At 40.0% G+C, this 27,122-nt stretch overlaps 1 pseudogene; it reads right to left on the reverse strand.

Moving 5' to 3' along the window:
• Positions 1–22,775: 22,775 nt before the first annotated feature.
• LOC150042553 (S-phase kinase-associated protein 2 pseudogene) lies at positions 22,776–25,252 on the reverse strand (annotated as a pseudogene).
• Between the last annotated feature and the right edge of the window lie 1,870 nt (positions 25,253–27,122).

Here is a 27,122-nt window from a genome sequence, read left to right on the forward strand (position 1 = left end):
CTGACATGTATGCAGACAAAAGGTAGTAGGTTGAGACAGTTCTTTGCATTCCTGGGATCTGAATCTTGGCCTAAATCTTAAGTGCCGTTCAGGTAAAAAGCTTGATGGGTACAGAAAATGGACCCTGATCATAGCATGCAAGATATCACTATTTGGTCACTGTATTGTACACTCCACAGAAGAATAGGAAACAGCACCGCAGTGCCCAGAGGGCAGTAGTCTATAGATGAGTGTACTGTTGTGTGGCATTTCAAGGAAACAGATAAAAGTTGATTATTCTCTCAACCACAGTGGCACATGCCTCAGAACACAGTTGGGCTGTTTTCTAGTGAATTCCCTTGATGCCTACAATAGGTGTAAAGTATCTCTGCTTTAAGGAACTAAAGGTGTTTGCTGTAAATGTCAATGGACTAAGAACAGATTCCAATTGAAAAGTCTTCTTTGGCAGAGGCGACCTTTGCTTTTTAGTCTTAAAAAAAGAAAAAAAGTTGGGGACCCCAGAGGATTCTGATAATTGTCTTTACAAGACAAATCTGTAGGACTTTCAGGTGTTGTCTTTACATACTGAAACAATCTTTTATTTAACTTATAGATTGCTCGATAGGGTCATGGCTTTTATTTTTCAGAAAACTCTACTCACAATATCATCTCAAACCTGAAGTCCTTGCCGATGGCCCTTTTCAGCAAAGACTTGAGAGTTCAGCCCTTCTGTGTAAACACTGACAGCTATCTCAGAACACTTCTATTTACCCCAGTATTACCGATGTCTTCTGCTGCACGATCCTCTATCACTTGGATCTGTCCTGAGTATTATGGGGTTTAATTAGCATCTTCTGGATAATGAAGTTATATTGCATTGTGACAAAAACATGTCTGCATACTTCTAACTCATGGAGAAGGGGTGATTACGGCTAAGTGAGCTGCTCCTGTGCACCTCTGAGGCAACATTCCATAGTCTGCTATGGTGTGATTGATGGGGTAATAGAATGTAAGCATTTCATCCATCACTTTAGCTAGGTGGGAGAGCAAAATATTCTAGAAAGGATGTTTCAGTTTCTTCACAGAAGATGCTTGCTTAAACCCTCTTGGAAATACTTTCTCTAGTTGGGCCTGGGAATAATGCCTGTTTTATTTTCCCCTTCATTGCTAATTCTTGCAGATCTTGTTACTCAATGTCATGGTGTCTATGGGTGGAACATAGACAAAAACTTGTTTGAATGCTCATGACCTGCATATCGTTGTGTGGGCCAATTTTGCTCATAACTAAAGAATCTTGGGGCAGATAAGAGAGTTTATGCCTTCTTTATCTTGTCTGAATCAGATTTACATGAGAATATTTTTTACATGAGAACTTCACTATCTTGCCTAATCCAACGTCGAGTGTAACTCATTTGGAGTTGAGGCATTAATTGTTCATTTTGCCAGAGGAGTAAGTATTTTTCCAGAGGAGCAAACATTAGACAACATCAGGGAGCTGCATCAGTGATGGTGGGGGCTTCTTAACCACATAGCTCGTGAGATCACATAGTTCATGAGGAGATAAGGCTAGATGATTCTTTCCTCAGGATTCCTGAGGTAAGTACTGCCTGCTTCATATTTAGTCCTGAGAAACTGGCACAAGAGAACATGCCTTACTGAAAAGTGCTTAATTATTGAAGTAGCTGGTATAGTTCGCCCCATCCCTGCCAGCAGTATAACATCTGGCCAGAATCACTCAATGGCAGCATTGATCTGGACTTTGGGGTATAAGAATGAGCCATAAATTTCAAATGTTGTTAACGGTTCCCTTTGGGTATAGACAGATGTCTTTGGACCTGTGCCTCATTGTTAGAATGCTTGAGCACAATTCTTGGCTTGCCAGCCTCTAAGTGTTCTTGAACATTCTAGTTTGAAGAATTCCATCCTATCTCTAACCAGAACAAGCTAACATGTCTGGTAATAAGAGAAACAGGTAAACAGCTGGTTGTGTTTAAGGTGAGTTTGGGTGCATTTGTCTCATTTGTAACAAACTCCTGGACTAAACTAATAGGACACATCCTGTAATTTGTAGAATATGGCAAAGGTGACAGCTGCCCCTTGAAAGTTTAGATTCCATGCCCATTTCTTGCTGGATCCTTGGATGACTGGCTCAATAGCAATCAACTCTAATGACTCCCCATGCTAGGCTAGCTATACAGTCTGTGATATTTCAAAGGAAAATAACTTTTTAGGGTGCATGTGATGGTTTTATTATAATGCTACAGTATGCTCCTTGAGTTTCCTATAGCAGGATTAAGGCTTTGCTTGCCTACTGCGTTGTGTTGCTTTGTGAAACTGTTCTCATGTGCTCTGATGTCCCCAAAGAGAAGATGATTCATCCTTCATAGAAATCCGGGTTTCTAAAAAAGCCATATAATGAGTGATTGTAGTCCTTAATGTATTATGTTATCTCTCATCTCTTTTGCTGTCCCTTGGCTTTCTCATATTGTTACAGTATTTCACCATATCTGATACATTGTATATATGTGTATTTGGTTATTTGAAATCGGATAAGGAATGGGGGAAAACAAGATGAGGAGTGGTGTGGGGGGAGGGAAATGGGGACCAAGACATGAGAAAAGGTATCAATGTATGTGAAGTAATGCACCTTCTATCTGGTGAATATATTGTAACACTTTTATTTACAATATAAATATATGAAAAAAAATCTGGGTTTCCAGAGCAAAGTATGTCTTCAGGAGTCTTCCTTTTCCCACTCAGTATGACAGATCTGGTTGTAGGTTTGGTGAAAACTAGGAACTTTCTGTACCTCCCTTTCTGTGCTCTCCCTTTAAAATGTGGCTGATTTATAGCACATGGCCAGTACCATAATCCATTGTTCTCATCACAGCTCTCATGATGTAGGCTGTACTTCAAACAGGGAGTATTATCTTAGCCAGGTATATCACCATGTCTGCTTTTTCCATAAACAGGATTAGCCAGGTGGATTTATGGTCTCTGTTTGGGTGTTTTCACCTTGGCTGTGATTCCCCAAAGCTGACAAACTTATCTTGATGTAGATGCTACTCTATACTTATAGCTCCACCACTACATCTGGGCACAGAAGTTCATGAAACTTGGTATTGTAATGGGATTGAAAAATAATGGGAACAGCCACCTAAGGATTGAGGACAACTAGGGTTAGAAACTGAGGAGACTATTTGTATACATTATTCACGCTTGAGGTTGTTGCTAAAGATATCTCCTTCTGCAGGCATGGAGTCTTTTGTGTCTTCCAAATAGGTCTGTGACCAGTACTGTTGGAATAAGTATGCTGAATGTAAAAGAAAATTGCAGCTTCTGGAGGTGGCCTGATCAGATCAGCTTGACATAAAATGGTTTGAAGCTTAACAGAATGTTTAGAACATGGTCCCATGAATTTGTGTGGGACCAATGTTGAAATTTCATTGGCCAACATTGGTCTCCTCCTTGAGGAGACCATTTCATATGTAAAATCCAGCAAGTATATAGGATTTGCAGGATAATAACTAGAGAGACATAAAAGGTATTTCCTTCCAGCAAGGTAGCAAAAACCACTAGTGCATTTGATATTACCTAGCATGAAAAGATTTTTCCAATTAAAATGGAGCATAGGGAAGACTGTAGAGGTACACTGTTCTACTGAAGCTTAGAATTTTATTTGCCCTTGAAGAAGCTATAGCTGGAAGTGGCACTGTGGCTCAAGTTTTGAGTGCCAGCTTTGAGCCCAAAGGGGTCAGGAACAGTACCTAGGCCCTCACTGAAAGCCCTATGTTCAACCGCCTTGGCCAGTACTGATTTGTTAGCAATTGCGGAAATGGAGATGACAAGCAGAAATCCCCACACAAAACAGCATCTGATCATGCTCAAAGCTTGGGTCTGGGTCCAGACTCTGGCAGATGAGTAATTGGTGCCCTGTTTGATTGCTACATGGCACAAAGTTCTCCATAGTTTGCAGATAGAAATTGGCAACTCAGTTTTTATTACAAACTATGTTGCCTTCAAGGATTTTTTAATATAAAATCAATGTATAGCTTTTTAGTTAAATGGTGCAGAGATAATCAGAATGCTTTATATTGCTGCTCTGACTAAAAGGTTCCAGTATTTGGTTGTAGCATTCTATTACTCTTTCCTGACTTTAATATTTCAGAATTCCTTCATTTGTCTTGATAAGTGTAAAGACTGAAAAAATGGAGAATCATTCAGATTTTCTCGTCTAAAAGAACCAGTTTTTCCATCCCATTACTGAGATTTCTCGGCCTCCACATTCTTGATTTTGGGCTGTATGCCTTCTCTCAGGAGCTTTAGAAATGACAGGGTTTGATAGGATGTCATTATGCAGATGCTGGGGTTGCTCAATGTGCATTTGGATCTCATGCCAGAGTGTAGTAAGAGGCTATTCACTTCAAAAGAAGAAAGATGAATTAATATTTTTCTAGAAGTAAAGCAGTTGTTCCAAGGGACAGATCATGGGCAGATGCTGCATGATAGAAACTTCCAATGATTTCAAGTAATGAAGTTTTTTTTCAGTTGTAATGACCTCAGGCTCTCTCAGTTAGTGGGACATTTATTGTAAGGTTTCGGATTCATATGACATGATTTGACAGAAAGCATAGGGTGGATAAAGTTTTTTTGTTTCAATAGAGAATTCCTGTGTATTCATTGAATACTGAAATTATTTGACCTTAGAAATCCGAATCTCTGCAGACTTGGCTTGTTGAAGCAGCTGGTAAATCCTGGCAGCTGGCTGTTAAGGATTATTTTCCTTAAAGACATGTCTACTTGAGTAAATCATGCAGATTCATATGAAGTATTCGTAATGATCCTGACTTGGCCATCAGAGGTCTAAAACCTCACCAAAAAGATGTATTTTTATGAAAGCAGTTTCTCTCTGTAGACATAAATTGCTTCATATTACAATCCTCATTCTCTTTTAGCTGTCATGTTTTTGTCTATATTCCCTTAAGCTGGCATGTGGTTTATATGTGTCCATTCTATCCTCTGGTTAAAACTAGGTCTCAACATGATTGGTGATAGTAAGAAATTTAGCTAGTTGCAGGTATGTATCAATTTGATTTAATATGGTATCTTCTTTTTTTTTGCCAGTCTTGGGCTTGAGCTCAGGGTGTGAGCACTGTCCTTTGACTTTCTCAAGGCTAAAGCTCTACCACTTGAGTCTCAGCACCACTTCCGCCTTTTTTCTATGTATGTGGTACCAAGGAATCAAACCCGGGTCTTCATGCATGCTAGGCAAGCACTTTAACCACTAGGCCAAACTCCCGGCCCCATTAATATGGTATCTTCTGATTCAGTATAATCAGCGTGTGTTCTATACTTGATAACCCTCAGGTGTCATGTGACTTCTTGGAGATCATAGCCTGTGTCAACGCAGTAGTAGATTGTGATTTCATTTCCATTATATGAGGCCATGATTCTTTTTTTAAAAGAATTTGTTAACGTTGATTTTTACATCATATTTTAACTGACAAGTTTAACATACAAGTGTTCAAGGAGGGAATCTCTATTTACAATCACTGGGACTTAGTATTTGGAACTTAATCACAATTAGGCTAAAGGTTTGTATGTCATAGAAACATATTAATTTATGAAATAAAATATTATGTCTATAGAGTCATATGTTTTTATGCCTACATAGTTATGTTTGTATTTCCATTACCATGTCCGTAGCTTTCGGTATGCAGTTATTGACTTGTCTCACTCAACATGATTCTCTCTAGATTCATCCACTTCCCTGCAAATGCCATTATTTTATCTTGTCTGTTGGCTATGTAGAATTCCATTGTGTATATATACCACATTTTCTGTATCCATTCATCTGCAGTAGGGCATCTGGATTGTTTCCATCACCTGGCTATTGTGAGCAGTGTAGAGATAAACATAGCTGAGCAGGTGTCCTTATAATATCTTGGGTCATGATGTTCAGGATAGATGCCCAGAAGTGGTATGTCGGGATCATAGGGAAGGTCTATTTTCAGTTCTTTAAGAAATCTCCATACTGCTTTCCAGAGTGGCAGTACATATACTAAAATTGGAATGATACAGAGAAGATTCTTTTTTTCATATATTTTTATTGTAATTAATAAAAGGGTTAGATTATATTCGCCAGGTAGAAGGTGCATTAATTCACATATATTGATACCCTTTCTCATGTCTTGGTCCCCATGTCCTTCCCCCCCATGCCCACCCCTCATCTTGTTTTCCCCCCTTCCCTGTCCAATTTCAAATAACCAAATACAAATATATCCTATTTATCAGATAACAAAGTGAGATACTGTAACAATATAATATAACCAAAGGAGAGCAAAAGAGATGAGACATAACATAATACATTAAGGACAACAATCACTCATTATATGGCTTTTGTTTCTATATCCTAGAGGTCCTTTCATTTAGCATCATACTGTATGGCCTTATATAGAGCAAAACCTAGATACATGAGACCATGATTCTTGAATACTGTTGTGTGCCAGGCTCTGTTATAGGTCATGTGTTGTTTCTTGAAAGATTACTTTCCTGATAAGGAGAAAAATCTCAAATATGGCCTGAATAGTCCAATCAGATTTGTCATTATTTGTCCTTATCTGTTTTGTCCTTCCTTATAGATTGTGTAGGACTTTCTCCATTAAATCAAATTGCTTCATGAATGCCTTCTTTCTCCCATGGACCCAATATTTTCTTGTGCATTTGTGGAATGTCTATGAACAAATGATTCTTTAGGAGTCTCCTCAAATACATGTGCCTGGCGTCTTCCTGAGCTAGGGAATAGTTGACTGAGAGTGGTCATTGTGTGTGGTTGAAAGTAAGTTACTTCTGTGTTTGTCCCTCTTCTGGATTGTGATTTTGCTACTTGAAAGTACTTGAATCACAATGTGTGCTATTTCCTTGACTGTCCTTGGAATGAAACTGTTGAAGGTAGGATCAAGAACCATTTTAACACTTGGGAGTTTGTAGGTGACCAATTGTTGGCCCCATGTATAATTTTCTTGCAAGGTGTATGTTCTGGGTTGTATAGAATACTTAGGTATTAATTATGGTGAAGTGCCTATGGATAGGGAATTAATGTACTGAGAAAGTGTGTACTTTCTTTAAACCAAACAGCTGGCTTTTCAAGGATTGCAGAATTCTGCTCTAGCAAATCTACCAAGTAGCCAGTTTAGCCAGCATGAAATAGTTACTATTGCAGTTTGTCACTGAGCATTCTGGCTGGCAGGTAGATAGATGGTAGTAGCTAGAGTAGGGTTGGCGAATGGAAGTCCTTTCTATGGAATGCCTGCTTAGATTTCATTTGAAAACTTAACCATTGTGCACTTGACCACTCCAAGCTCACTTCATTGATATGTTGATATAGGTTGGATGATACCAATGAGTAGGTGTTCTAAAGTGATTGTGTTTTATTTCTTGAGGTAGATGTTCTCATTAGAGAATACATATATTTTCATGCCCTTACTCAAAGAATAAATTCATTTTCTATCCTTGGACTACTTATTTTTACGAGATAATATCTCAGGAATTCAATTAGGTACCATATCTTTGCTATGGTAAATAGTGATGCAATGAACATGGGACCAACCCAGATGTCCCACAGTTGATGAGTGGATCAACAAGATGTGGTATTTATACACAATGGAATTCCATGCTCCTGTCAGGAAGAGTGACACTGCCCCATTTGTAAGGAAATGGAAAGACTTAGAAAAAATCATATTAAGTGAAATAAGCCAGACTCAAGGGAACATCGGCCCAATAGTCTTCCTAATTTGTCATAATCAGTGAAACCTTAGACTCTCCTGGCAGAGATTTACAATAGAACAAAATCTAGAGACATAAGGCCAAATAGTATGACACTAAATGTAAGGACCTCCAGGATAAGGAAACAAAAGCCATATAATGAGTGATTGTTGTTCTTAATGTACTATGTTATCTCTCAACTCCTTTGTCATCCCTTAGTTTTTTCATATTGTTGCAATATTTCACCTTATTATCTGATATATTTTATATGTGCTTAATTGGTTATTTGAAATTGGATAGAGAAGGAGTATAATAAAATGAGTGGAAGGAGGGTGGGAGGGAAATGGGGACCATGTCATGAGAAAGCGTATCAATGTTTGTGAAGTTATGCACCTTCTATCTGGTGAATATAATGTAATCCTTCTATTAATCACAATAAAAATAAAAATTAGGAACCATTTCCAAAGTGCAAATAAAGTCTGAAGTTTCAGGTAGGAGCTGAAGAACCAGGCATGTTCAAGTTCCATAGGATGTCTTCAAGACTGCTTCTTCTACTAAACTAAGATGACTGAGAACACATTAAGTCTTTTGGAATAATTATATTGTCTTTGAGAGTCAATTGTTCTAAATGGCATTCATTTATAATCAGCTGCTTTTCCTACCCACTATCTGTACTCTCAGGTTTGGTGACAGCAGTAAAGTAGGAAAGAGCTCCCTGGCTCAACAGTGGAGCCAAAGGGTTGCAGCTTACTTAGGTCCTCTGGTTATGTGCTTTTACAAAGTCCGCATTCAACTTATGGTCCCAGGATCTTCCAGTGTCACGCACTGATGTGGCTGATGGATCCTACTTAATGATAACTTACGGCTGTGGTCACCTTATGCTTCGTGCTTAAGTGTCCTCCTTCTTCCAGAATTTAGCTCAGTGCTAGAATGGTTTCATAGAAAGAGTTATGTGATACAACTTAGGAACTGTTCTTTTTTTCTTTTTCTTTTGGTTTTGTTATGTTTCCAGAGCTGAGGTCTGAATTGAGTGTCTTGCACTTGCCAGAGAAGGGCACTTCTGCTGAGCTAAATCTTCAACCCCCTTTTTTTGTTTTTTTCCTATTGGGGTAATTCATATTGACCTAGAGAATACTTTCCCGCTAGATAATGATAGATGACCCAAGCTTCATACCTCACAGGATCTTTTTTTTTTGCCAGTCCTGGGCTTGAGCTCAGGGCCTGAGCACTGTCCTTGGACTTTTCTCAAGGCTAGAGCTCTACCACTTGAGCCTCAGAACCACTTCCGACTTTTTTCTATGTATGTGGTACCGAGGAATCGAACCCGGGTCTTCATGCATGCTAGGCAAGCACTTTAACCACTAGGCCAAACTCCCGGCCCCCCTCACAGGATCTTTTAGAACTAAAATTGCTGCTCTGCATTGGACTCATTGATAGAACACTGCCTCTCAGCTAGTCCCAGAAAGAATGACCTTGGATAAGGATGCATGAGGATATACATAAAAGCAAAACAAAACTGAAGATAATCTGCAGATAACACTTGCAGCAGCAGGGGTAGGATGTCCTGTCTTGATAAGGGAGCTCGGAGATCCCTTTGAGTGCTTCAGACCAGGAGCAGGGTTTTTCTCTCGCTGTTCTCTCCATCCTAGAGCTCTATGGTTCGCTCACTTGTTGATTTTTATGCCAGCTCTATTCTTTGCTACAGCAAGAATGTATAATGGGGCTCATCAGTGTTGTCATGCCAGTACTGATTTTCTTCGTGTCATCTTTTTTTTAGAAGCTAGGGAAGTAATAATTGAGGAATTTTTCCTGGAGAGTTTCTTCAGGGTGAATAGGCTACGATATCTAAATGTATTTTTTTGTAATCCCTGTAGGTCTCCACAAGAGAGATCCATTGTGGTTTTCAGTATGGAGAATGTGATGAATCTTGGATCATGCCTGACATAACCAAAGAAGGAATGCTCAAGACTAGACTGAATCTATCATTAAAGGAAACAACAAAAAGAAAAAAATAGCCAGGAAAGAGAGCCAAATAGACACATGTACCCCTATCTATAAGTGATCTGGAGGGTCTAAGTGAAATACAACTTTTACTATTCTTAATCCTTTTCTCACCAATAGCTATTTTTTCCCTTTTCTATTGGTTTTCTTTAAGAGCTGGATTTTACAGGGAAAAAAGATGCTTTAAAATATTCAGGCAAAAAAGTGTTTGTTGGGCATGGGGGGGTGAGCAAAATGAGAGCCCCTACAAGATCTAGGCCAATGGAGAGAGATGAAAAGAAAAGGGGGAAAAACCTTTAATTTATGTATACTTTGGTTAGGCATGCACCTGTTAGGCTACTTTATGATTGAACTTTTTTCCTGGTTATGATTTTCCTATTTTGGGCCTTTTTTTAAGGGAGGAGGTTCATGGAGCTTGAACTTGGCCTAAGCACTGCCCCTGAGCATTTCAGCTCAAGGCTAATGCCCTACCCTTGACTCAAGCCCAAATTCCAGTTTTCTAGAGGTTAATTGGAGATAAGAATCTCAGGTCCTTTTGTGCCCAGGCTGGTTTTGAACCTTGATCCTCAGATCTCAGCCTCCTGATTAGCTAGGATTACATGCATGAGTCACCATACCAGGCTCTTGGGCCTTTTATAAGCACCCCTTATCCCTTTCCCTATTCTGTGCCTACCTTTGTCCACAGGCTTACAGTTGCATCAGATTATGAGAATATTTTTGGCATTTGATGTAACATCAGTTCAATACATTGTCATCAAGTTAGAGGGCACAGCTCTTCTATAGTTGGACATAATCTCAATTGATTTTGAAGGAAATAGTGGGACCTAGGTACCTAGGAAGATGACAATGTATTTTCATACTTTACATGTGTTTTCCTTTTACACAGTAAATTTTCTGGACTAGGGGCAATGTGGAAAATGCTGTAACCCCAAATTATAGGAAGGCAGGAATTTGGAGAAATGGGCAAAATGTTAGGGAGATTGGATGTCAAGAGAATGTAGTCCTAGTCACTAATTCTATAAGTAGAACGATTCAAGTCCAGCCAAAAACCCCTAAAAGATAAACAGCCTCTGAAAAATGGGCTGAAGGTGTGGTTCAAATGGAACAGGGCCACTTTTCAGAAAAACTACCTTGTTCAGAATTCCTTTACTGCCAAATTTAATATCATTTTGAATAGAAGTGATGAAGTAAGTCTATTTCAAACAGGGGAATTTTACAAGCTGATTCATCTTATTAGTGTACATAAATTGTACAAGCATGGGGACAAAAACATGAGAATGTTTACCAATGATTAAGTAATGCACCTTCTATTTGGTGAATATAATGTAGCCCTTCTATTAATTACAATAAAAATTAAAAAATGTACAAGAAGGTTTCATTGTGGTATTTCTATATGTTCCCACACTGTACTCTGAATGAATTTTTCTATACCCTTAACTCCTTGGCCTTCTGCCCTCTTTCCTAAAACTGTTGCTGTTTGTTACACTATTTTTATATACAAAATGCTTTGATCTTATTCGTGTATCAGAGCCCTATTCTTTCCTTCCCCGTCAATTTAATAGGCAAATGCCAGCAAACAAAGCCAATGAAGGGATCTTTCTCTTGTCATTTTGGGTGGGATGAATTGGAATCTGTTATTTAAGATGCGGAATCTTTCTAGTTCTTAAAATTGTTTAGTGTATTTAATTTATCGATTGGGCTGTATATTTTGGTGTTTAACTTGAAAACTTTATATATTTGGATGATAAACCTTTAACTGAAAAGCTAAGAAACCTCTATTTCTTCTGTTGTCTTTTCCTGATTAGTCAATTTTTTCTCTTATTTCCAGGGCCATTTGGAGACTTCAGAAAATCATTCCCTAGGTGTATATTTTCAAGTATTTTCGGTCTTCCTATATTACCTTCAAAGTTGTTGGTCTGACATTAAAACTTTGTCCTATGTAGAAATTTTTTAAATGGAAAAGTAGGAATCAAGTCATTTTTCCATGTAGTCAGCCTTTTCAACTAGTAGTATTGGTTGTCTTTTTATATAAGATGCGAAATATGCAAAGCCAAAAACATGACAAGCAGATTTGCTGCTTTTGTGCCATTGCTCTTTGTGTCTGTATCTATTAACTACCATTATGTTTTTGTTACAACAGCTTTGTAGTATAATTGGATGTGTGGTATTAGGATACCTAATATTTGGCTGTCTTGGCTGAGAATAAGTTTTTCTATTTCCATGAATTTCAGTGCTTTTTTGTGAAGAATGATCTTGAAATTCTGATGGGAATTTTGTTCAGTTTCTGGAAGATTTTCAGTAGCACAGCTTCGTTGGCAATGTTGACAATATTCTGCCATCTGATTAATCTTACTGTGAGATTTTTCATCCTTAAATGAGGCTGTTTTCCATGATTCACCATGCTAATAGTCCAACCAGCTGTGCTTGCTTCTGCCTGAGGCCACTGGACTAGAATATGAATTTTATTGACATCACCATTTGCCGGGGCCAACCGGCAGCAAACTAGGGTTCGCAGATTGGGATTCCTGAAATAGGGGGCAAGGACTAGGAAAAAATAGAAGAGAGACAAACAGATGGGGTTCAGGAGGGCTACAGCCCAAATCAGGAGCCACAGCTTAAGAAGCCTGTAGCCCAAGACCGTAGCCCAGTTTATTTCCAGTTCTCAATCTTAAATACACTTCTTTAAACTAGGGAACTGCCAGGGGCTACATTCCTACAAACAGTATCAAGTCTGAAATAGGTTGAATGAGAAGCTATCAAGTCCCAAACAGGTTAAATGAGAAGCTATTGACACAGCCCAAAATCATGATAAGAGCTTACTTCCTTGTGTACTCAATTGTGGGGGTCCAAGGTCACTGACCCCACAGTCACGGTCACTGACCCCACAGTCAGTCCCCAACATCTCCCCTGTCTTTATTTTAAAAGAAACACAAGTGCAATTTTTTACTCTTTTCTATACCCCTAATTTATCCTGTCACATTTTCCAAAAATGACTTTGGTCCCTTGGTCTAACGGGGATTGATGGGCGGAGATTCAACTTCTGTGACTTCTTCAAGCTGACTCAGGGGTGTTGTCTCTGTGCTTGACCAGGGACCTTAAGAAGCCTAGCCTGTTTTATCAAGGGGTTGCAAGGATTAGATACTAGGAACAATAATTTACTCCAAACTAGAGATCATATTTGACATTTAACAACTGCACAAACCATCTTTGGCTACAATAGTGTAGCTTATATAGCACCCATTTGCAAAGGCTTTTTCTTGATTGTCTGGGGAACTAAATTTCTGCAACCTTAACAATGCTTCAGTTGTCAGATCTAAACAGATTAATAGAGACACAAGCCTCAGATCCACAAACTTTTCCTGAATTTGTGGCTGGTGTCAAAAATAAAAAATAAAAATTTCGCTCAATTAGGACTTTAAACTACCCACTATCACAGAAGATAGACAAGTTCCTGCCCAGTTATGAAAGGCACGGGCATTAGTAAGGCATGCTTTCAAACTATTCCATGACATCCCGGCTCTGATTAATATTGAATGGCCAAGCACGAGTGACTCTAGGATCTGACACCATCTGCCATCCACGCAGAGGCTTTCTGCATCTGGATACTTCATTGTCCCAGTAGTGTCTCTCCACACAGGGATAAACATCCCATGGGCAATTCACTTGCTTGGTTGTTGGACTTGAACTCGGGGTCTGGGTACTGTCCCTCAGCTCTCCAGCTCAAGGCTAGCACTCTGCCACTTTGAGCTCCAAAGCAACTCTGCCTCAATCAGCACTCTGCTGCCAGATTAGACACCACAGTCTCACAGGGACTTTGCTTTGCCCGGGGTTGGCTCAGAACTGCAGTTTTCAGATCAGTGAGTCCTACAAAAGCCCACGTTACTCCAATTAAAGCAACAAAACATTCAACCTAATATTTTTGTTGAAATTTTAAGCTTAGATTTACCCAATTGTCTTTGTGTTTAAGTATAAATTTATCCATTGTTTTATACAGCATGCTGACAATTTAACCTTGAACATGTTCACTCACTCATTCACACACATTCATACTCAAAGATCATAAAGCGTGCAAAATTAATATCGGCCATTCAATTTCCGGAAGTTTGTGTCAAGAGAGTTTTGCCAATTTTACTCTTACAGGTGAGAACCAGGTTCAAAACAAAACTTTTTGCAAGGCAACTTAGCTGGAATTTATTTTTCCAGGGCTTGTTACAACTGCAGACATGGGGGAGCGGCCATGCTAGGCCCAGAAATGTTCAAATAAATAACAAGGATGTGTGCTTGAGTACGCACAGAAAAACCATACGGATCCATACTTAGAAATGGTACCAATTTTAAAGACAAAACTGGACAAGGAAAAATATGTAACATGAACAAGACAGAGAAACGGAGACTTTTAAATAATCAGACATTGACATATAACAAGAAAATTGGACTCAATCAGATACACTTAACACAAAAAAACATGAGCTCAAATGAATGTTTTCACCAAACAGTTATTTTTAGATTTAGACATGTCTAGCTGGTGGGACTCTCAGGTATGCCTTGTTATTGACAAGAAACTCAGAAGGGGAGGGGGGGTCAAGGTGTCCCTTGACCACCCAGGCCTCTGTTTTAGGCCCACAGTGCACCTTTTCAAACAAACAAACAAAAATAAAATAAAATAAAATAAAATAAAATAAAATAAAATAAAATAAAACGCAGACATACAGGGGGGTCGGCCGACTTCTACTTACCTCTGGAGGCCTTTGCTTTTCACCTGGGCATCTTTTACAAAAAAGGTTATTAAGAAGAGGGATGGTAAAGACAAAATAATGTCACATATTAAATTGTGTAGAGTCAATGAATATGTTAAAAGGTCCCTACATAATAGTAAAAGGAGGAGAAACACAGCTCATATGAATGTGTGGAACAAGTGGATCAGTAGCAGTCCCAATTGACATGCACAAATAACTCAGGTCCTTCCCACGTCACAGGATGCATCACTGGAGGGTTGGGGGTGTAGGCCCAGTGAGTCGCTGCTTGGATGGCCACTGTCACTCTCCACGATCCGAACGCAGCGTTCAGAAAGCCAGCGGGCATCATTTTCTCCTTGTGAAAAAACACATACATGCCCTCGACCCCAGGTTAGAACAGGATCGGGTCCATGCCAGCACCACTTAGGGGATCCTTCCACTTTACTAAGGCAAAAGCACGCTGCTCTCTTTTTTCCCAGAATCACTGAGCAGCAGATAAATTATTTGAATCCAAATTCAAAAAATTTAAAACAAATAAAACATGATTAAGTATATTCACAGGGCTAGCGGGATACAACTCTCCTTTCTGTATTTTAGCAATTTGATGTTTTAATAATCCATTAACTCTCTCCACGATACCCTAATCCTTGTCTCTGTGAGTGAGACTGGGGTTGGAGTGGCTCTGGCTCCCCCTGTGCTGCTTGGCCTAGTCCCCTAAAGGGGAGGAGGCCTTGATCAAGTAACTGCTTAGTGACCGCAGCACTAGTACTAAACATATACACTCCCATTTTTTCCATGATATCACGGGCCCATAAATTAAATGGCAGATGATCCAGGACAAATGGCTGAAAATGACCAGAGTGCCCTTCCTCATCTCTCCAAGTAAGAATCGCACTGCTCTGCTGTGGGTCAGTTGCATACCCCATCCCCTGTAGGGAAGTCATAGAGATTGTCAGGGGCCATTGGGCTGGCCAATGTTTTTTAGATATCACAGACACATCTGCTCCAGTGTCTAATATTCCTTTAAAGGGCTTTTCTTGTATAAATATAGTCATCTCAGGCCTCTCTTGTTTTATGCTTTGTACCCAATAGATATCAGAAGATCTAAATCCTCTCTGTCCACATGGGGAAGTAGCAGTCTCCCCGGGAAGTAAAGGCACAAGTATTAGTTGTGCTAATTTTTGACCGGCTGGGATCGATACCACGTGTTTCGGGGCAGAGGCCATAACTTTGATTTCTCCAGTAAAATCCTGGTCAGTTTTGCCAGGTGTAATCTGTATCCCTTTAAGGGCTGAGCTACTTCGCCCTAACAGCAATCCAGCCACTCCCGGGGGAAGGGGGCCGAAGACCCCCGTGGGGAGAGCTTGTGTCCCCATCTCTGGGGTCAATACTGAGCAGGTGGAGGAACAGAGGTCCAATCCTGCACTGCCTGGGGTGGCACGAAGGAGGCTGGAGACTGATCTTGGGGGGTTGTTAGAAGATGCACTTTAGGCCGAGAAGAGGGAGGGACTGCCCCATGGTTTTGCGGGGCCAGGGGCTGGCCCCTTCTCCAGTTTCCCGAAAACCGGCGGCCATTGCGGTTTGTTGCTGACTTGCAATCTTTAGCCCAGTGCTTCCCTTTACCACAGCGTGGACATGTGCCAGGTGATTTTTTTCTCTTTTGCCAGGCTTGGCGTGGGCATTGCGTCATCCAATGTCCTATTTGTCCACAAGAAAAGCAACGCCCTGGGGGTCTAGCATCCTGAGAATGCCGCTGATCTCTATATTTTAGAAACTCAGTAACAGTCTTTCCTTGAGGAGCGGCGGCTAAGGTAAGGCCTTGTACATGGGAGGGTCCAATATCAGCACACAGTGAAATAAAGTCCGTGATTCCTCCCTTATTCCTATGGGGTCTGATAGCCGCCTGACAGGCGGCGTTGGCATTTTCATAGGCTATGTGTCTAACTATAATCTTCCTTGCATTCTCATCTTGTACTAGGCGGTCTGCAGTCTCCATTAATCGAGACAAAAATTCTTGATAAGGTTCATTCGGTCCCTGTTTAACTTCTACTAAATTTTTTGTACGATTGGAATTACATAACCTTTTCCAAGCCTCTCTCGCTGCAGCATTTATTTGCAAATAGGCCTCCTTTGCATAACCCAAATGATCTTCGGTGTTTTTATAGGTTCCCTCTCCTAACAACTGATCAACAGTGTAAGGCAGGTTCTTAGACCTATTTGTTTCAATTTTAGCCCGACACTGTGCAGTGAACTCTGTCTCCCATAATAAGTACTCTCCTGCACTAAGGCATGCTCTGGCAAGCCGCTTCCAGTCATTTGGGCATGTAATACCAGCACACGCGGCCTCCAATATTACTTGAGTAAAAGGGGCAGTTGGCCCATATTGGGAGCAGGCACTCTTTAAATCCTGTAACAGTTTAACAGGAACAGGTTGATGGTATACTTGTTGATCATGATCAACTAAACTAGGGAAGCAGCCTGAGTCAGGTTTAATTGTGATGCACTGTGCCTGGTTGTAGTGCCTGTTAAAAGGGACTTGTTGCTAGGGCCTTTAGGCTTGCCTAAAGGTTGAAAAAGGGATTGAGGCCGTAAGGCTGCCGCCAGTGGCGGTGGGTGTGAGGGGTAAGGTTTAGAATCAGACACCATAGTGGCCTGAGGGTCATCTTTCTTTCCTACTTCTGGGGGGGCTCTCTGCTCCATCCCCATTTTCGATAGAAAATGTAGCGTTTCTTCTAACTTCTTCTCTATCGTAGCCATCCGGCCCTCCATTGACTCATCATAACTTTCCTCCTTCATATTCAAACCTGAATTCTGATACTCAATATCTACTGGTTGTTGTTCCCTTTTCAAGATCTCACTTAGACTCTCTTGGGCTGCGGCATATGGCTCAGCCTCAGGGTTTTCAGAAGGGTCCTTTAATTCATAAAGTTCCCTTAATTCAAGATTAAGTTCAGCATTCTCATATTGAGGATCTATGCATTCACTTACTAATTTCCATACATCAATAGCCTCTAGTGGGGTCTTTTTGGGGCCATATACATTATAATATTCTTGAATTCTTTTTCCTATCCGCTGCCAGGTTTTTTGGAATTCCTCCTCTATAAACCTCGGGCATGCCTCCTCGACAAACTGTAGGAAGCTCTGAAGCACCCCTTTTTCCACCCACGTTCCATGGGCTTCATGTAGACCTGTTAAGGTCGGTAGAAATAACCTATGGCTATTAACTTGACCCATAATTTTTACTCCTGACTATACACTCTCTTAAGATCCTCTCTTAATAGTCCACAGGGAGGGGTCCTTCACCTTCCTCCCAGATTTTCAGGGTCCCTGTTTGGGCGCCAGATGCCGGGGCCAACCGGCAGCAAACCAGGGTTCGCAGATTGGGATTCCTGAAATAGGGGGCAAGGGCTAGGAAAAAATAGAAGAGAGACAAACAGATGGGGTTCAGGAGGGCTACAGCCCAAATCAGGAGCCACAGCTTAAGAAGCCTGTAGCCCAAGACCGTAGCCCCGTTTATTTCCAGTTCTGACTCTTAAATACACTTCTTTAAACTAGGGAACTGCCAGGGGCTACATTCGTACAAACAGTATCAAGTCTGAAATAGGTTGAATGAGAAGCTATCAAGTCCCAAACAGGTTAAATGAGAAGCTATTGACACAGCCCAAAATTATGATAAGAGCTTACTTCCTTGTGTACTCAATTGTGGGGGTCCAAGGTCACTGACCCCACAGTCACGGTCACTGACCCCACAGTCAGTCCCCAACAACCATTTATACTCAAATGGTTTCTTTAATCATTGTAATTGTAATAAAATAAGACTTTCTGATCATATTTCTCTGGAGGAAAAGGAACACATCATGAAAACTACCATTTCATGGATATATTTGTATTTGGTTACTTGAAATTGGATAGGGGATTGGGGGTGAGGGAGGGTAATGGGGACCAAGACATGTGAAAGGGTATCAATGTATGTGAATTAATGCACCTTCTATCTGGCAAATATCATGGAACCCTTTTATTTATTACAATAAAAACTATCCTGTTATAGCCTTGATACCTACCACCTTGATCAAGCCTATAAGCAAACACTGAGTGATACAGGCTGACATCCCATCTTGATGCACATCTCTGCCTATCAGCTGTTTCAGTATTACTCACAAATATGTATAGGTGTGACAATGAACACCCTTCATGCAAAATCATCACAATAGTTCTATAAGAATTTGCTTGTTTGCCCTTTCAGTGGCCCACCCTTCTAGTCCTTCCAGTGAGTGGGTATATGATCCAGTGGCTGTCAACTTCCCAGTGTTGCTAGCATGTTTCCTTCAAGTAAACACTTGGAAGGTCTAATGGATTGACAAAAAAGAAAGCAAGGAGGAAGGGTACCTTAGGATTCTAACTTCAATCATGCACTGTTTTCTGGGGTTATTCACAATTGATTATTTTTTATTCCTTCACGATGCATTCTCATGGAGCTTGTATAGCATTGTCATTTCATTGAAGTAGGTTTTGTCTGAGCCATGACCCTCTTGGTCATAATGAAATTTGACTTTTGTATCTACTAGGGGCTAACACTAACCCAGAAACTCTCATTTTGGAAAAGAGGAATGAAATTATTCTAGTAGATTAAGTATCTAGATAATGATCTTAATAAACTATAACTGTATGCATTCCATGTGACATGCTTGATCTTATGAATTCCTTCTTATGGGAATAATTTGTTTTTCAAAAATTGAAAAGAAACAAGTCACTGCACTGAAGAAAAGTCCTGCTCTGCAGTCAGTAAGAGGCCGTCTGGTGTGGGAGTTTCCACGAGTCCCAGAAATGGAAAAGGCTATTAGTTTTGAAGTTGTTCTATATACAGGGATTGGAACTGAGTTTCCTGTTCAAAAAGGCCCAAGTGGTCAAATCAACTTTTACCTACTGTTGAGTCCACTCTTGCTCTGGATTACACTTCAACCTAGCAGTATATGGATTGCTTAGTAAATGGATCTGAGATGTACCAAAATCTGTGTAGGCGTTGGACCTCTAAAGCTCAAAACTGCTTCAAAATCAGGCTGGCCTGCTTCTTGACGCCAGGTAGCAAAATGGAGCAACTTCCCATTAATTTCAGATGTTCCCATAGGCCCATGCCACTGGTACAACAGGACCAAACCTTGGGGAAAGAGCATCTTATAACTCATAGTACTGAAATAAACTTGGAGTCAAAAAACCCATGGAGGCACAGTCAGAGACGACAAAGGAGTCTTCATTAGTTATCAGTGACTGCCCTTATTTTGGACTATAGGCCTGATCCTAGTTCAGAGTCACCAACTTCTAATGTGGCAGGGTGTATAAAGACAGAAACAACATGCAGTTGGCTGTTCCACAAGCAACCTGACTTTCATGAGGTGACATCCTAGAGCCATTAGGGTGGGTTATGCTGCAGCATCTGGACATCAAAGATCATTAGGAATGGGATACTCTGCAGTTGGCTAGAGATAATGTGCAGTTTTATGACTGGGACTAGGGGTGGACATTAAAAAGAAATGGCTTTCTTATAAGCTATATCTAAAACTGGGCTTTCAAAGTACTTGTATATCTTTCTAAGTCACATAAGGTCTTTCAACAAGCCTCTAATACCCTGTGAGCTATGGGATAGCAAGATACATGAAATGTTGTGGACCCAGCAGAGTAGAGATTGAGATTTGAAGTAATATAAGCTTTCTAAAGGTATGTTTGTGTCCCTGGTTAACTTACATAAAGGCAAACTTTAGAGCCTGGCTAGACCTTGCTAGCCCATTCTCTTCACATATGTTATTGTTTTACCATGTTCATAGTAGAAAAAGGTAAGACATGGAAATATTTAGTATCAATGGGTTAAGTATTTTAGTGGCAGTCCTGGTAGGCCTGGAAGGCCTACATGAAGTTAAACATTGTGTCAATATTTGTAAGTTTCTTCCAATGAAGTAAAAAGAAAGCTTTATAACAATATAAAGTGTTCAATGCTGCATTAATGCGGTCCGGTTCAGCAACTCTTTTGAACTTGCCATGTACGACTGAGGACTGAAGTTTTGCTAAAGAACTCCATTGAATACTTCTTGCTTCCTGATTCCTGAAGTAAGTGTGATTATCACCATTGTGATAAACAGTACAGCATAATTCAATGTTCACCTTTGCCCAAAGACAAGTGTGTATCTTTTGAGCAAAAGTTTCTTGCATCTCTTTTTAAGCAGGTAGTTGTTGACGTTCTGAAATGGAATCCTGCCTATGTCACAGGCTATGTTGGTCTTAGAACCAAATGTTGCTTGTTTACTGAAACTTTAGGTATTTCAGATGCAAATGAGAAAGATTTTTTGGAATCTGGCATGATAGAAATACCTTTTGTAAGTCATGGTATAACTTGACTTGGCTTTATCTTCAGTCCATTTGGTTGTCTTTGGTATGAATCATCTGTGTATGGTTCATGGATATGTATTATTATCTTGATTTTTCCAAGTGATCCAGAAGGTATATTTCTGCTGCAGAATATAGGGAGAAGGGTATTTATGTTGGATCAGAAAAGTTAGTGCTTTATTCAAGTTTATCAAGTGCAGCAAATAGGATGCATAAAAACATATTTAGAGTCTAGTCATCCATTTGTAAACTGGAGAGCCAGAAAAGCTTAAGAAAAAATTAATTTTAGATACAGAAGTCCAAGAGCCAGCAGATCTGGTGATGAGACTCTTACTCAGAAGCTGCTTTTGAGCTCAGCTTTCCAAAGTGGAGAAAATGAATATGCAAACTTAATGTTCACTTACATCAATTTATAAGGATATAACTTTTTTATTTTTATAAAAACATGTTTTATTTTATTAAAACATCTATAAAAGTAGAAATAACGATATAAAAATAGAGATTACTCCAATGTGTTGGCAAACAGCTTATGGCTGCATTTGAGTGTAGTACAGGTACTGTGTTCCAGAACACCCAGAAGTTAGGAGTCCACCTGGACTTGTCATTAATCTGTACACAATAATTTCAAGTATTTAGCACTTTTTAATTACTAATAGATGAGTATTTGCTTGTAAATCTTTTTAAATGTTCTTTAAATCTGAGCAGATAAAGGCACTTCATACTATTGTTTGAAACATAAAAATTTATAAGAAGTTTATAGAAATGTGTTTTGGCATTAGGACATAAGAGATCAATGACTTGAAAACTAGCTTTATAATGATTTTCAGAAAACATAATTTGATCTTTTTGTTACTGTATACCAGGATTCTTAAAAAAAGTCATGCTACCAAATGGTTTAACTCCTGAGTCTTAAAATCTTAGTGGGTGGTGCAGGTAGAGCTGCATGCTCAGAAACTGGGCAAAACATGTACCTACCACTAGTGCATTCCTGACGTAAAGAACAAGATGTTCTTAGGAATTTAGGTCCAGTAACGCAATGAACAGTTTCAAACAATTATTGTGAAAGACCATTAAAAATGCATGTAAAATACTTGATTCTAGAATAATACAAAAGAACTTCAGCATTAAAAGAAAATAGCAGACAATATCAATTCAGAATCTTTTGTCCAACTTGAAGACTAGTTAGGATAATAACACCTTTCTAAAATAAAGCCAGTCATCTTAAAAATTAACCCATGTTAACGTAATTTGATAATAAAATTAGAAAACCATAACGATATTTTCTTACCTAACAGGAGTTCTAGAAACATAGCACCTTAAACATAAAGAGACAGTACCAGACTGACCTGGCTTAAATTACTTCTTTAGCCCTCAATTCCTCTACCAAGTGTAATTTCCAGCCATTTATTTATTTGTTTTAAATTTAGAATTTAAAGTGAATTATAGGGGTCTCTTTCTGTGAAACTAATTTCAAATGAAATTCCTGGAAAGGATTTGCCTCAAATACTATACTATCCTATGGTTCTTGTTTTTTTATATTCTTCAGCTATGTTTCCTTTCCATGTTTTACTAAACAAACCTGAAAAACAGGTATATGGTGAAGATTATGAAAACTATTAGCTGGTGGAAATCTTAAGCTTCATCCTAAATAGGCTTAACCATATACTTGACAAGTCAGGTCAAATTTCACTCTTTTATAAGGTTATTTTGAAATCAAAGGCTCACTCTCCTAAAACTTTCAAAGCCCTATAACTTAAGGCTCTTCAAGGGCATATCACTGAAGCGAAGCATAAAAGTTAACACTTTATAATTGTTCCTTTTAAAACCAGTAACCAAACTAGCCAAATGGTCCAGCAATTGGTTTCCTGAACAGGCTCCCCATTCCAAAGGAGTATGAGGTACTACCCTGCAATGAGCACTTCACAGGCAATTGGGCTTTGTCAGGGCCAGTTGGCACTTGATTCCCCATATCTCCTGGTTCTTTTGGTTGGCAACAGTTGGCCTGGCAATGGTGGTGAAATAGGCACAATTAATCTGCAGGTGAGGAAGGGCTTCGCGTAACAATTGAAGGGTGTCATCTGGCACAATTCCAAAAACTTGTAGTGTTTTTAATGTGGGAATTTCTCCAAGTTCAAGTAGAGTTTCAGGTATGATATCATAGCACCGACTGAGTGAGAGGTGTTGGAGGTAGTGGAGATGGAAGAATTCTGGGAAGCAGTAGTCTTTAGCATGATGCTATCACTTAAGTCTAGGTGGACAAGGTTGGGGCATCTTCTAATTAAAGCACAGAGATATGATTTCTGGAGATTCTTGCGGTAGCCATTAAGATTCAGCTGGGTGATTGTCCTTGATAAATGTGCAACAGCCATTTGCACATGCTTTTTAGTAAACTCAAAGCACCAGGAGAGGTTCAGCTCATCCAGTCTGGAACAGCTGCTTAGCAAAGTCTTCAGGGCAGATTCAGAAAATCCCCAACACCCACAGAGGTTTAGTTGCACTAAGTTTGAGTTCTGTGCAAGCTGATTGACAATGGGATCTGAAAGCTGCAGGCCTTCCAGGCTTAAATTTTGCAACTGGAAGCACTCAGAATAGGGTTAAGGGCTGATACATTTATAACTGAGTTGGACAGATCCATGTGCTGTACACGAAAAGAGCTGAAATGTTCAACCAATGATCATTCCAAAAATGATCGTTGGCAACGAAAAGCAATCACCCCTCGAGATAACAATCAAGCAGTGATATCTGGGTGCAGATTTCTACCTGTGAGGTCTAAGGACTGCCAGAGAGACTCATCAAACTCGAGGCAATACCATCTCTTACAAACCCCAGAGACTCTGAGCAGTTCAGGGAAGCACAGACAATTAAAGATTCCCAGGAGCAGTTCATCAGGAAGACAGTCTCAGGAAACACCTGGACAGGTTTCTCGATTGAGTTTAGGCCGACGGATGATCACAAAGTCTTTGTCATTTCCTCTGCTCTTATGCCTTTTCCTTTGAGGACTTTGGGATTGGCCCAGGATTGGGAGTAGTTCCTGGGGGATGTTCTCACTGTCCACATGTTCCTTCTCCAGTGTGGAGACTCCCAAGCCTGAAAGCAATTCCGAAGTTTTGCTGGTATTCCATCCCCACATGAAGCTGGTGGTAACATTGGTACTCTGATCCGGAATCTTTTGGAGATGCTTCCTGTGCGTGGCGTCCTCTGGTTCGAGAACTTAAACTCATTCATTAGTGGGAGAGCAGCCGTCTTTCCAATTTCCACAAAACTCGCGTGACGGCCCCCAGTAAGTGGCCCGGCCGCTTACTGCCTGAACCAAGAATTCTAGTAACGTTCCATCCTCTCAGCGCGCGCAGACCACTTCTGCCTGCTCACAGGTCTGGTGACCGCCTTCTCAGTATATATCTTTTTTGAACTTTTTTCTTTAATTGCATTTTTTTTGCCAGTCCTGGGCTTGATCTCAGGGCCTGAGCACTGTCCTTGGACTTTCTCAAGGCTAGAGCTCTACCACTTGAGCCTCAACACCACTTCTGGCTTTTTTCTATGTATGTGGTACCGAGGAATCGAACCTGGGTCTTCGTGCATGCTAGGCAAGCACTCTACCACTAGGCCAAACTCCCGGCCCCCTTTAATTGCATTTTAATGTCAAAATAATATACGCAGGAGTTAGTCACATTCTTATATTTTCCTCTTCATTTTTCTCCCCCACCCCTCCCAGTCATCTTGTTTTTCCCCTTCCTTATTTCCAAATAAACAACCTTCTATACAATATGTAAGGTACCATAATCAAAGTAACAAGATGAGATTAAACCATAAGGAGAAAGAGGAAAAGAGAGAGAAAAGAAAATAGAAACAGTTTCCCTCATTTGCCATAATTAGTACACATCTAGGATTCTCCTAGCAGAAGATGACAATATCTCAGAAGCTATGTGCACATGGACATGTAGGATGAGTATAAGCGAAGTGAACTTCAGGAACTTGGTGATTGTTGTTCTTAATCGACTATGTGAAGTTCTTTTTGTAAAAGGATATATCTTTGTCTATTGTTTCAAATGGCAGTACCCTCCAGACACATCCTCAGATGGAGAAATCTGGATGTGTCTTGCCTAGTTAAGTAAAATATGAAAACTACCCAGCAGTGCTGTTACCTTAAATATTGGCCACCACAGAACTTTGGTCTAAGTTACTCTCTGAGGTGGGGCCTATATAACAGATAGAAACTGAAGAACATGTTGGCAGAACTTGAGTTCTGAACCATTATAATGGGCACTTTCTCAGAAATAACACTTCAGAGTCAGGGAAACTCCTGGATGCAATGAACATGAATGGCTCAGAGATGGCCACTCAGCTTCCTGTAGAGTATTCTGAATTTTGGAGCACCAGCACATACCTGCTTGCACCATCATGCAGAATATATCACAAAATGGCATGTTCTGAGTTCTGTGAGCTTACTAGTGACTGTATAGAACATATTTGGATTTTGGAGAAGAAGCCATTGAGAGGACCCAATATTCCCGGGAGGGGAGTTGAAAATAGTAAGAGAAAGACCAGGGCATTGGTGTGTACTGAGATCACTATTTAGGGACAAAAAACAGGAAACCTCTGAGACACAGCAAACCTGAAGACACAGTGGTCTAGTGCCAAGACTTTGGGTATCTTCTATCTATACAACCTATTGGCTGGTAAAGGCTGTCTGTGTGTACCTGTGATTCCAATATTCATAGTGTAAGATACTACTGAGTATGTCCAAGTGGGGAGGTATTTGGTTGGGTTTATCCTGTTTCTTTTTCAGTATGCTCTGGGAGACAGACTGCACAATCGCATGAGTAAGTCCATTTTGGAATAAGGAGAAACCTAACAGTCACATTGGAAAGAGCATGCTCATATATTTTGAGATACCAGTAGTTGGGCTGAGTATTCATTTTGGATGATCCACTTTTCTCATTGCTTTTATCTTGCTGTGGATCTGAGTTTATGCCATTTTGTTCTCACTGACTCAGGTACATGTTTATGGAATGTTTGTGCAAAAATGCAGAAATGCTTTTAGGCACTGCAACTTCAGATATTCACCTTATTCTATCCTTCTGGGAATACCATTATGCATGTTGTAAGTTGTGTATTCCAAAGGTGATTGGACTGATGAATTTCATTTTGGCTGCATAATGAAACAGCTTACTGTTGCATTTCCTCTCCTAGTTTGAATCTGGTCTGGAGGTTTTAGTAGTTTTAATTATTACAGTCAAGTTTATAGTTACTATGTGGTTTCTGAAAACTTTTGAATTCCTTATTGATAATGAGATAGTGGATCTCATGTATGTTTTATTTCAGTTACATTTACAATGGCTGAAATTTTTACCTAAATAATTCAGGACACAGGCTTCCTCAGCAAACCTGAAGAGTGGTGTTATGAATTTTGAGTTTTGTGGCTAAAGGTTCCTACTTCTTTGGGGACAATTTAAAGATGAATGGTTACCCCATTCATAATGCTGGAGATTCGACCATGAGCCTCTGGTTTGACTAGGTCTGTAAAGTGTTGTGGTGGTTATTGTTCTTTGCTAGACATACATAATCCTGAAGTATTAGTTGGGTAATTTGAGAAGTCAGTGATTAGATCAGTTGTTTAAAGTACTTACCCAAATATGGCCAAGTGTATCTTGTGGCACATTTTTATAATTAGGTAGCAACTAATTTGCCCCTTCCTTTCCATTTAGCTGTGAAGACTCTGAAGGTAGGTTAGAAGAGAACTGTGTTTCATGTCTGGAAATGTGCCTTTGGCTTATCTGAACTAAAGCTGCTCAGAGTTTTGCCCTTTGATTTTGCGTGGGCTGATCCCAACTGAACTCTGAGCTCTCTCTAGCAGCTAAAGTTGGCTGAGCATGGCTGATAATCTACATAACAAAGAGGCTTTGAACTTAAGGATAACTAGTAATCCTTTCCCAGATCATCCAGGGTAACATTTAAAATCTGTACCACAGAAAGTGTCACACAAGGCTCTGGAGAAGATTTGACAGGGCGAAGGATTGTTGCAACACAAGTCTTAAGCTCATTGGATCCAAAGTGGCCTGTGCCTTCCATGCTGAGTTAGCAGGTTTTAGCTGTGAGTGGTGGAGCCAGGCAAGACTATCACATACATTCACAGTGGTAGGACAGGATCATGTAGGGTCCCTTCCAGGTGGGAATGAAGCCATCTTTGACTATTAATCCACATGCAATATCTACAGATTGAAAGGGATGGGTTAGATCTGGGTTGAGCTGTTGTAGTTTCTTCTGGAC

This window comes from Megascapheus bottae, chromosome 35 (assembly GCF_031878675.1).
Source record: "Megascapheus bottae isolate mThoBot1 chromosome 35, mThoBot2.hap1, whole genome shotgun sequence".
NCBI lineage: Eukaryota > Metazoa > Chordata > Mammalia > Rodentia > Geomyidae > Megascapheus > Megascapheus bottae.